Here is a 13084-nt window from a genome sequence, read left to right on the forward strand (position 1 = left end):
AACTGTAAAATAAAGTAGGTGTTGAACACAAGGCCTGAGTAAGCAGTGACTTGAGCACTGGAGGAAATCTACAGTAAGGTGAGCTTTGTTAGCAATGCTGTTCTTTAAAAAAAAACTGGTCTACACAGGATGTGGACATATTCTAATAAAATCTATTGCAGATATCTAGAAAGTTATTTCTGACTAGGAAGAATTAAATAGATCTGCAATAAATATCCAATCTTGCTACTAAATGTTAAAAATTTTATAACTTATACTATTTAAGGATTTAAATGTAGTTATGACTAGTACAATCAAAATTGTAGATATCTTGAAAACAATTGCTACAAGTAAGAATTTATATATAAGTATTAGTAATAATAATAAGTTTAATTACCATTGTTTTGGTTTGGTTTTTGTTATTTGTTTTTTGTTTTGTTCATTGCAATGTTATTGTTGATATCTTAAATTACCATTCTGACTAGTTAGAATATAATTTTGACTAGTAGAAATGCTATTATAAATATCTAAAATGTAATTACAGATAGGAGTGTGGTTCGATTAAATGTTAAAACGGCCTGCCATAGAACATAAGACATTTTTCCTGTTTTCATCTATAGTTGTTCTGCAGAGCTTCTTCTTGCGGGTAAGATCTGACAATAACAATAACTTTAGTTTTCTATGTTGTAAAATGACAATATTGTTGAAAGCCACATTTCAATACTGACAACACATGTATAATCTCTCTGAAAGAGTCAAACAACAATAATTGATAAGTGCAGGGTATTCATTTAAACTCTGAATATTTCTTGGGAGCTGACAGCCTTCCTCATGTCCGAGCACGTCTCCATGACTCCCTGCTACACTGCGGCAGCAACAACAGGCCTCCATGTAGACCACTAACTGGTGTTGTGACACAGAACGACCACTAGATGATCACAACACAAAGGAATGATGAGAAAAAATTACTGTACTGCTGCCACGCTGACCTAGCCTGCTCGAACAAGATCTGTTGGGACAAATCAAATTGTCAGGGCGGGCTTTATACGATGATGGACAGATACAGTAACGAACAGTGACGTCGCTCTCACACACACACACACACACACACACACACACACACACACACACACACACACACACACACACACACACACACACACACACACACAGCTGATGGTGTCGCTGCAACTCAGCTGTTCAAGTCACAGAGGCTGGTTTTAGAACGTAAGAGACTTCACCCGTTTCAACGGCCAATAGAGAAGTCAGCTGTTAAAGTCAGCTATAAACTATAGAAATAAAATTATAAATAATCCATTTTATTTCTATGTTACAAACAACTTTACGAAATGGCAGAGTTTTAAACGAAACGGAGCCTCAACAACCGCCTGAAAGCACGGTAGTGTTATATGGTGGAGAGACATAGAGAGAGACTGAAGAAAGAGAGCGCCCAGCGGCGTTAGAACAAAGCCGTGAATCAGAGAAATAAAACGTGTTTTTGCCGATTCATCTCTAGAAACGCAACTGTAGCGAGCATGTCTCTATCGCTAACGTTTATATTTACACGCAACAAATGATATATCCAGCTTCAAAAAAGTCTAAAAGTCGGGAATTAGGATGGAAGTGCATTGTGCAAAGAGTGGTTGCTATGGAGACAAAACACCGTCTCGTCTGTTGACAGTTGAGTTCTGTTGCTCTGATTGGTTGTAGGTCTATCCAATGAGCGCAGAGGAATTTTCTTTCCTGGTTTGGTTGGAACACGCCCCATCATCACAGCCCAGTGGAGCGGTTTCAGACTCACATTCTGACTAGAATCTGAGTAGGACCACGTCAGGCTAGTGCTGACCACCAAAACAAACTAAATTGCAGCAACAGCCTTTTTCAGTTTAGTGGGAAGATTTTTGTTGAGATTTTTCTAAAAGATTTTATGAAGTGTTATTTATTCCAATAGCACCAAAAGAATGATCATGATTTATTGCCATTTGCAAAATAAACCAATTTTTAGTGAAACCAAGTCCCTCTCCTTGGTGCTTATTCTAAATATATACTTGAAACTAGAAACATGCACATTGGAGCAGAGTCTCCTTTGCTGATGGTGATTAACTAGCCTCGTGAGACCGTCCTGATCTCGCAAGCTCCAGTTTTCCACTCGCAGATCAGTCTGGCATCTTGAGATAGAGAAAATTTGGAGCCGTTAGCCAAACGACCGGGCCAATCAGCGTTGGTTTTGAGGTGGTTTAGGTGGTGATAGACAGATGGTTTATCTAATCAGCTAACCAGGATTTTCAGACAGCGGTAGCCCTAATTCTGTTAGCCGCTCGCTAATGCTTTTTTTTCTCTTGGATCCTTCTTTTGGAAAATGGACCGGGAACCTGAAATGGTGCCTTTTATTCCTAAATTCTCGTTACACAAACGAAATATACCCTTTACCGACATGTTGCTTGCATACTGAGCTAATGAGCTATGCTTTACCTGCAGCAGCAGGGGCGGGCTTGTGGTTGTATTTTCATACGCTTTGTGGATCTGATTGGTTGATTTGGCCCGTCTATCACCAACATAGATGATAGACAGATGGTTTATCCAATCAGCTAACCAGTATTTCCGCCCCTTCCCAAAAGTTCTCCAACGGAAAGTTCCCAGATGGATATGCCGAGCAAATGCGAAGCGATCCATCTGGCGGAGTCAGGTTAGTGATTAACCTGGTGAATGCTAAGAAGTCTCTGTGTGAACTGATTACTTGTTGAGTATTAAATCTATTAAACACATTCCACTATAACACCAGTAACATACTGTCAAAAGGCTTTAGCTTAACATACAGAAATATAGTTATCCTAAAACTGACATTTGGATGTTTGACTTGGTTACAGAATTCTTTAGCTTCAATAAGAGAAGTATACAGTAGTTAGCCTAAAACTAGTCTTGCTTTGCCAGACACAGCGTCTCAAGATAGCATGGTTCAAAAATGGTTGTACTTAGTGTCTTAATTAATCCTAGGTGTATTCTGGCCATAACATGCAAAAACATTATCAATGTCATCTCCCATTCCCTTTAAAAGCCAGGTGTGTTTGTACTTGGGCGCATTGCTGTTATGATGGAGGATTTGCACCATAATATTTTTATTTGTAATCTTCTGCATGTGTGTGTGTGTGTGTGTGTGTGTGCTGCTGTATGTCCCTGTGTGTGTAACAAGCATAGTGTGCGCGCGCTGTGCACGAGCCTAGGAGCATTTTACTAATGCTCTGTGAAAATAACAATGAAGTGCTGCGTTATTGAATTTAGACCAGGTTTTTGTTGGTCAATGGCGCGATCACTTTCCACTGCCTCAAGATAGCAATATGCCCAGAATGCACCTGAACACACCTCCCTGTAAGACCAGCACACCCATGGGCGCACAGATGGGTGCAGGTGCATTTGCTGTTTAAACGACGTGGGCGCTGGACGGTCTTAAAATAGTAAAGACACTTGCGATAGATAGGGCCCTTAGGCTGTGTGGGTTTTAGCCCACACAGTCTGTAAATAGCTATTCATATTTAAACTATTCCTGACAGATCAAAACTTAAATCACACCGTATTTATTATTTATTGACTCCTTCAATGTAACGTTTATCAACGTATGTCACTGATGGTTAATGGAGACATCATGTTTGATTTTTAAAACATGATTTTGGGCATCTGATATTAGTTTGCATAATTGGTCAATGGCAAAAAATACAAAAGCGTTCTAGGTGTTTTTAACTGTAAATTAAAAACTAGTTTTTTTTTAAATTAGTTTTTTTCGAGCTTCAACTTTTCAATATAAAAGCTCACGTCTGGTCCGCTATGTTTTTGTACATTGGTGTTTTGGATGATTTTGAACTATCAGTTTTATCAAAAAACTATCAACTATCAATTTTGACAATCATGCTAATGAACAGTTGCGGTTTCTCTAGGAGGCCAAAGGAAGCCTGGCCTCCCCATAAAAATATAAACATAAACATAAAATACATGTTATTTTTAAATAAAATTAAAAAAATTATTTTACAATAATGTTATAATTTAAAATATATTTGTATATTTTAAATTATATTTACATTTTTAACCGTAGGAATTATACATTTACGGCTGTGTAATGTCAAAACATTCCATTATCATTTTCTTCTATAGCTGGTAGAGCAAAACAGAGCCCCTCTGTCACTGCGTGCGTGGTGTAGTCCCTTCTGGGCTCTGTCTAGTGGCCAGTAAAATCATTGACATATATATAATGGACCAATAGACCCCGTGTTTCTGGACGGAGACCAGTGAAGGCTATTAGAAGCACTTTTCCGGTGATCTCTTGCTTTACTGCGCAGCCTCCAACTGACAGACACAACGTAGATGTGACGTGAGCAACCTGTCTGAAAGTGTGAAGTCTTCTGGTAGCTGTGCCGAGAGAAATCTCAATCATTCCCAATCTTACAGAGACGGAGAGCGTAGGTATATGTAAGGAGATAACATAGGCACAGTCTAATTATTGCTAACTAACATGCTAGTTAACATTAGTAATTAAAATTAAACAGCTAATGGAAGTCCAAACTGCCTGCAAGCTTCTCCTGTACTATACGGTAATTCCTCTACTGTGTGACAGTAAGTCACTTGGTTATGACCCAATCGTTAGCCTATTGTTACAAAAACGTCTGCTACGGAGCCATAACGTGAGATACAAGGTAATGGAGCCTTTTATACATTGTCGTGTTTATTTAGAAATAAACAACGGACAAATAGAGACTTTAAACGCTTCAGATGTAAAGTTATTCGCAGTCAAGTGACGTAAAAAAAAAATGGCGGTCAGTGGAATGCTAACAAGAGGTGAAAACTTTGTAGCAACAAAATGGCGCCATCGGAGGTTCGAGTTCTGAAGCGAAGCTCACCCCCTTGAGTAAAATGCTACGAACGCTCAAAGGAGGCCAGCTTTTCCTGGCATCCCTTAGAGAAAAAAATAAATATTTTAATATTTTAAATATTCAGATTGAGGCTAGGTTTGACCGAGCTCGACATTGAATGGTCAATTTATCATAAATAAAAAAAACAGGGAAGCCAGGTTGAACCTGGCTTCTCACCAATCACATGCTTCAGAGAGATGCGTAACTATGGTAACAGTATGCTACTACGCAGCGGTGCCGACTGGCGTCAGCTGAGCTAACAGTCAGTTAACAGCAAGTTTACACAATGGATGGCGATCTTGAGTTTCTTGTTAAAAATGACTTCACTATAACTTGCTTTTGAGCTACAACTGAAGCGAGCGAGGCGCGCCGTGCCTCTGATGCTCATTCATGATCGTGGTGAAGATAGTTGTGGAAACTTTCCCGTCTGGTCAACAGTACAGAAGTTAGCTAGCTAGCCATGGCACAAAAGCGCATTTTGGATTTCTTTATAGATTAACCACATGCTAAAAAGCGTAAAAGACCGGAGGCAGAAAACTCAGCAACTGTAACTGAATGAAGTAGCGACCCTGCTAGCAACAGACGACGAGGGAGCTAATCTTGTAAACCAAGCTAGCAGCACCAGGCTAGCCACAGAGCCAAGCTAGCAGCACCAGGGTAGCCGCAGAGCCAAGCTAGCAGCACCAGGCTAGCCACAGAGCCAAGCTAGCAGCACCAGGGTAGCCGCAGAGCCAAGCTAGCAGCACCAGGCTAGCCACAGAGCCAAGCTAGCAGCACCAGGGTAGCCGCAGAGCCAAGCTAGCAGCACCAGGCTAGCCACAGAGCCAAGCTAGCAGCACCAGGCTAGCCACAGAGCCAAGCTAGCAGCACCAGGCTAGCCGCAGAGGGAACATCAACGTCAACTCAGTGCTGCCAGCTTCGGGCTCACACTTTTCCTGCTAGACGTTTTGGAGATGAGGATTTATTTTTAGTGTTATGACTGCAACACAAGGTAATAATGCTGGTTTATTATTATTATGCTACTGCCGTGCAGTAAATTGGCATGATTTATCAACTGTTCAGTAACAGTTCAACTGGAAGTTTATACGAATTATTGGAGATAATTGTGTTTTTTTTACACTCATGTAAAGCCTACTTAGCCTACGTATTGGAAAACCAGAATGAGGTCACACCGATTTTTTATTATCCTACCGTATTGTTATAATATTATTAGGCCCAGCTTAACACGCAGGCCCAATATCTTTATGCCTTTAATTTGCTATTGCTGTGCTACAAAAACTTAAGGCTGCATTTCTCTATTTCAGTGTTTGTGTCAGAACTGACTTGCTTCACTTTGATTTGATTTAATATGATTCAGTGATGTGTTTTATACCCTGCGGTTGTGTTGTGTGGCTCCGTTTTTGAGCTTGTAGTAGGCATATTCTGTACCATTGTCGTAGCTTTGTGCCGATATCCTGCGTTACCTGTGCCTAATTTATTCTGTCTTGGATTTTGGACTTTATTCTTTATATAGTTTTAGTTTTAGTTTTTTCGCTTGTGGAGTGACCGAGTGTGTACCTGTGTTCCAGTTTTATTACTGAAGCCTTAGTATTGTTTTGACACCACAAAGTGCCTTTGTTGTAATAAATAGAGATATTTTGTTTTCATCTTGACAGTATGGGTATGAAATAAATGTATCTTGGTTGAATAGCGATAACGGTCTATTATTTTCTGGTGTTTCGGGATCAGTAGCCCACGGTAGGCTAATTACGGTCTTGGATAGGCTGTTTATATGAATTGGATCTATGGCGTCATATTAGTGCCAAATGTAGAGAGCTCAGTGAAACATCTTCACGAGCAAATAATATTAATTCACACGTGCAGACACAGCAGCGAGCGAGGAAAAAATCCGGCAGCGAGTGCACATAACAACCACTGGGGGGCATACGCGCTCTCGAAAGTGAGTTCTGCTCCTGTGCTTTTATTCTGCTCGCTCGGAATGGTGTTTTGCGCTTCGCCGTTAGTCGACCTCCAATTTTGACAGGTTGTGGGAGGGAACATGCATTGTAGCAGAGCCTCCTTTGCTGATGGTGACTAACCTTGTGAATGCTAAAAGGTCTCTGTGTGAACTGATTACTTGGTGAGTATTTATTAAATATATTAAACAATTGCGTAAGGGAAATAAAGTAAATTGATAAGGTAGTCAGAAATGTGTTAATATAGGCCTATTTAACATTTTGTTTACATTTCTATTACTACTACTATTGGACCTTTTTTCTTTGAGCCCTTGCCAACCAAAATGTCTGTGCATGTCCCTGCTGGAGCCCTAGAACACACCTCCCCCCCGCTCCACACCTGAGTGTGTTACTAAAATCATATCTAAATATGAGGAAACAAAACCTAAAAAACAACGGTCCAACGTCAGTTTCCTTGGAATGAAACTCGAGGTTTGTACATGTTGTCACGAATTAATTAACCTTTTTTGTTCCTTCTTGTTTTTGGGCTTCAGTGTTTCTGCAGTTTCAACTCCTTGGAGGTCAGTGTCTCAAGCTGCCATCAGAGCACTGACGGGCAGCACTAAAGCTCAGACTGGGCAGCAGAGCAGACTCTCTGCCAAACACTAGGGATGGCTGAAGTGAAACTGACGTTCCGAAGCTTTGCCGAGATCCCGAAGCGCAGATGTTTCGAAACACTGATCCGAAGCGCGATTCAAAACACTGATGTCACGTGACTACGGCTAAATGAAACACCGGAGTGTTTCACTAGTGTTTCAACAGGTGGCATGGTCCGCCAAATCAGCGTTTGATTGACAGGGTCGGGAACACACATCGCACATCAGTATAAAAGTGAAGTCAAAGCACCTTGACCTCGTGGGTTTTTGTGAGATGAGTTTGATTTTGAGATAGCGGATATTTGGTGATATAGTGACATTCAAAGTGCGAAGTTGTTTAGTTATATTTAGGCTTACATTTAAATTTACACATTGACTGATAGAGTGAGGACAGACAGAGTATAGACCTACATACAGTGACACATTAATAAAAAAGATAGATAGATAGGTAATAGATAGATAGATAGATAAGTAATAGAATAGATAGGACAGGACAGTTTATGGGAACGTTTTAATGATCGTATCCGTAAAACCCAGATTATACATAATGCTACAGCTGAAGCCACAGTGGAAGTGAAAAAATACCTCCACTCTGCGTTTTTGCCCAGAACTCATGATCCCCTAACTTACTGGAAAGAGAGAGCAGTAATCTTTCCTCATTTGTAGTTCCTTGCTAAAAAATATCTTTGCATGCCAGCAACAAGTGTCCCTTGTGAGAGGATCTTTTCAAAGGCTGGAGAAATGATCTGTAAAACACGAAGTGGGCTAAGTCCTTCCACAGCAGAGAAATAAATATTTTTGAATGAAAATCTATAAAAAAAGTGAGACATTGTGGCTTGATTTCTTTTATTAATATTCATTTTTTATGACCAAAATAGCATTATGCACAGTGAGGAGTCTGCAAGCCTTACAAGCTTCACATATTAGAAAAATAATACATTTTTTATTTTTTTAATGGCTCGTTATCAAGGTTGTTTCAGATCAACACCTGCCAGTGACCACTAGGTGTCATCGTTGAGACGGGTGTCAGATTGTTTCGAAGCCTCGACACAATATGACACATTTGCTTCAACTGTTTCACTGTTTCACGAAGCCTCGATCTGCCCACCACTACCAAACACTGTTGAGTACAGCTGACCAAATTATCAATTGGTTCTCTAATTCAGCAGTTGCATGACATGATCATTGCATGTGTTTTGGATATATTTATACGTGTGTCTTGGTAATACAAAATTTAAATGTGTTTTTGTTTGCATTTCATTACATAGTCCTGGTGATGATCATGGTGGTAAAAACTCTGCACCTCTGATCATCCCACCTGTCAGTGTGACTATTAAGCTATCTTATTTCATGTATTGACTTATTTTCCTTCAAGGGGAACAAATGTACATATTGTCATGAAACACGTGTCATGTGAATATCTACCTTGTATTAAACTGACTATTTTTAGTTGCAGAAGAAATCCGTCTCTGTAGACACCAAATTTGTGAAGCTGCAGTTTTACAGTAAATTTGTAAAAAATGCTGGAAAAGAACCATTTATTTCTATTTGATATGCAGCCACATAAAACATTTCCTTTAAGAGTAATTGCACGTTCACACTGAATGCGTTGCAAGCGTTTTGCGCGGCATGATTGTCTACAAAGTCAATGCAAAAACACAACATAATTTGTGTGAGTTTGACATTTCAACTTAAGCAAGAAATTTGTGTGTTGCTATTTAAAGCCTATCAGCATTGAGATTCTCCTGCATAGCATAGCCGTGATCAATCAATAAGAATGAATTCAGACTTTATAGAAATCTGCATCATTATCATTAGTTATTTTGGCATCTTTTTGATCGGTTTTGATCCATGGTTGAGGATAGAAAGTTTAGTAGTAGTTTGTGCCTACAGCTCTACATCAAGCAGGAAACCTCCGGTGCTAAAAAAGTAAGCTAACACGGAAGTGCCAAAAACTGCAGTTCCTCGAGTTTCCACCTCTTTGCTCATTTTTGGATTAGCCGGGAGTTAGGCACTGCCAAGATTGCCCAGACCGGAGCCACCTGGAGCTGCCCACTTTGAGTTTTATTTTGGCTTTTTACAAACCTGTGGGTGCCGTCACAGACAATGTGTCTATGCTTTACACCAGCGCGTCGCACGAGTAACGCAAATGCAGCACAATGTGAATCTTCGCATCCTATGTGAATGCGCCATTAGTCCTTTTACATGTCTGTAGTCATTTATAATACTGGGTATAAAAAGTTAATGGACAAAGTTAATCAGTAGCTGTGTTTGAAAACGTTCCCTATCACAGAAACAGACCGTTGAGAAAGACGGGTTCGGAGCAATGATTAAAACTCTGGATTTAAGATGTCTTGCCTCGCTGAAATACGTCCGCCAACCTACTAACATTAGTATATATATATATATATATATATATATATATATATATATATATATATATATATATATATATATATAATTATTCAAACAGCGAAGGAGGCTGACAGCAGAGCTCCGTTCAGTCGCCCACTTTTCTACAACACCCTAACTTACCTGTGGCCAAGGTAGTGTTTATACAACTATGTTGTTTTGAAAGGGAAACAATGTTAAAGTTGTTTGTATTTGTATTCATTCAATTTGAGTTTATTTTACTACTTTACAGTTTGCACAATAAAAATATAGTTTATATTGTGTAACTGTTTCATGGATTCTCCTTCATATAACCTTATTGTATAATGTCGTGGAGCCAAACCCTTTAGTAATCAAAACCTTTAGTAAATATGATGACATTAACATGTCTTTGTGATATTCTATGTACTCCTGACGGTAGAATAAGCCATTATAAACCTATATAAAGATGGCCCATTATTGTTATTTATTTAAATTTATTTTAAGAAGATTGATTACATTACATTTTCGATTTGAATGGACAATTGTTTTTTAAATAACAAATAAATAAGAATTCAATACATTACATCTATGTTATTTTGTCTTAGTTAGGAAAGTAATGTTTAGTTAGGAAGGTCTGGTGCCTTAGGTTTCTTCCACATGGTGGAAGGAAGGTATATACAGTTTATTATTAATTCAGCAATGGTATTGGATCGGTATCGGGACTAAAAAAGTCAGATCGGTGTATCCTTACTTCTGAGTGCTTGTTTTGTCTCAGGGACATATTAGAAGTATTTTTGTTGGGTTTGTTGCTGGGCGCGCCCGGCTCCGTCACACAAATAACCAACACATCTACTGACGCAACGATGTGTTTTCAGTGTAGTGTCCAAAATCTTGTTTGGTCGTTCCCTATATAGTTCACTATTTAATAAACACTATATAGGGAATATCTAAAAAGGGATTTGGTTAATTACTGTTGGCTATTTTTGTTTGTTTTTTGCAAATAGTGGTAGTGAAATGGTTATGGGAAATAAGTCACAAAAATCTGTAAAGATGTGATTGTAAGATAAAAACTGTAAAATAAACCAGTTGTTGAACACCAGCCTTGAGTAAGCAGTGACTTGAACTCCAAACACTGAACAGAGAAGCCGGGGACTCGTTCAATCTTAACACTGTGTGCAGCGTGTTGCTACGGTTTCCTGGTTGAACGGCATGTTTCCTAACCCTAAAAGAAGTCACATATCTAAAACATTCTTAACTTACACACTACATCATTCTTTTACTATATAAAATACTATAATTCTGCTAAATAGGCATAAGTTATAATTCCAACTGTCCATTTATTTTTAATGAATGAATATCCATAAAACACTTTGCATACAATATGAGAGAAAACAGGAATAAACTTCTCTTTTTGATGATTTTTTTTTAAATCTCCTCAATGTTATATATTCCATGTGTGCAAAGGCCAATAGTTAATTTGTAAGAATATATTTTATTTCTCGATGTAGTGATTGTCTTGTTGATGATTCATATTGTATTTGTTGTATGATCTGATGGTCGTTTGTTGTCTTTACATCAAGGTCCACAATGGAATGTTGGACTTAATTGTGTTATCACTGACATGTTGCAGATTTGTGTAATCTCTCTCTCTTTGTGTCCAATAAACTATAAACTAAACTCTTCTGGTTGAAGTAAAGCTGAGGCACATTAAAGTTCCAGGACTTATGTTGGGGACCAAGAAGCTGGTTAAACAGTGATTTGGCTCAGATTGAGTTGACTGCAGAGACACAGGGGAGGCAGGACAAAGGATCTTGGCCTACATGTGAATTCCAAAGCCAGTTTCACGAAACTCCTAAAAAGCCGCCACTTCGCAAGATGGAGAAAGTGCATTCAACACGTGTGGGACAAGGCAGACTGGTGGTGAGACAAAGAACTGCTTCACACCTGTGACCAGGTTGCAGTTTTCCCATTGGACGTCGGGTCTTTGAATGCACCACTCGCCACTAGGGAGGCGGGGGATAAAAGCTTTCGGCGTTTGTGCTTCCTTTGCTTTCACGGTAACCCCCGGGTTGCTGAAAGGAGGCACAGGTCGGAGCCAATATACCAAACCAGCATCACCCGCTGGTCGAAGTTTCGAGCTGGTACAAAGTTTATATCGGCCTGATATACAAAGGGGATCCGAGGGAATACTGGCCGGGCGTATTTCTTCATCTGCAGCGGGCTTAATCAGCCTGGATTCAAGACAAGGACTACGCTCTGTTTCTTGTTTGGTCGACCTGGATCGTCGTCCCCTCTGCTTGAAAACGGATCGTTAAGCTCTGGCGAGAACTTAACTGACAAACAACGCATGTACAGTAAGAGGCTTACACAGTTCTGGGCAGATATTAGAACTAGTGCGTTTTGGTTTGTTACTAATGAGCAAAGGGTTCGCTACCGCTGTTGCCATTAATGTAATCATGTATGGGCCATATCTGGTTATTAATCTGTTCTGTGAATGTATAAATTGATCATTATACTCGTTGATTTATGTTGTGTTAAAGTAGCTGGGTTAAAACCGTAATTGCTATCTGCTACTCACTCCTTTCAGGAGTTTTAATTACTGTCTGCCGATAGAATCGCGAAAATCAGCTGCTAGCTACTGGAGTGGACGTTTTCCCTCAGCAAAACCAGAAGTCTCAAGCTGTCCTAACTACACGTTAGCCCAGAGCTGAGTAGCTGGGGGGAACTGGGTCATTATCGATAACTGAGATCAGAGTGTGTCTTTTCTTCCCTTTTTCTCTTTCTCCTCTTACTAACATACACAACACACACACACACACAGAGGCTAGCGCCAGACTTCCGAAAGCTAACGCGGTAGGCTAGCTTCACACGTGAGTCGGCATCACCTTGTACAGATCTAACACATGACCTAGCATACTAGGCTAAGCGTTCGCATTGCCCTAGCAACCCCCTCGGCTTCTTCAGTCTCCTCCCGTGCACGCAGCACCACTACCGCCCTCTTGAGGCTAAATATGTTTTGTGCAGCTCACAGGAGTAGCCAGTTTGGCTTTTGTGTTAGGAACATTTTGACACCGCCCCTCCTCCTTCGCACACACACACACACACACACACACACACACACACACACACACACACACACACACACACACACACACACACACACACACACAGACGTGTCCATGACACATGCTGCTTTGTTTTTGCTTTGTTTTTGGTTGTGATATTATAAAAAGGTATATGAGTT

The 13084-nt window shown here is 39.8% G+C and overlaps 1 protein-coding gene and 1 pseudogene across 1 annotated transcript in view; both read left to right on the plus strand.

The window, feature by feature from the left end:
* LOC120566319 (E3 ubiquitin-protein ligase TRIM39-like) overlaps window positions 1-13084 on the plus strand; it is a 503358-nt gene that overhangs the window by 398979 nt on the left and 91295 nt on the right. The gene's annotated exons all lie outside the window — the stretch shown is intronic.
* LOC120566511 overlaps window positions 1-13084 on the plus strand; it is a 114227-nt pseudogene that overhangs the window by 95031 nt on the left and 6112 nt on the right.

This window comes from Perca fluviatilis, chromosome 1 (genome assembly GCF_010015445.1).
Source record: "Perca fluviatilis chromosome 1, GENO_Pfluv_1.0, whole genome shotgun sequence".
Classification (NCBI taxonomy): Eukaryota; Metazoa; Chordata; class Actinopteri; order Perciformes; family Percidae; genus Perca; species Perca fluviatilis.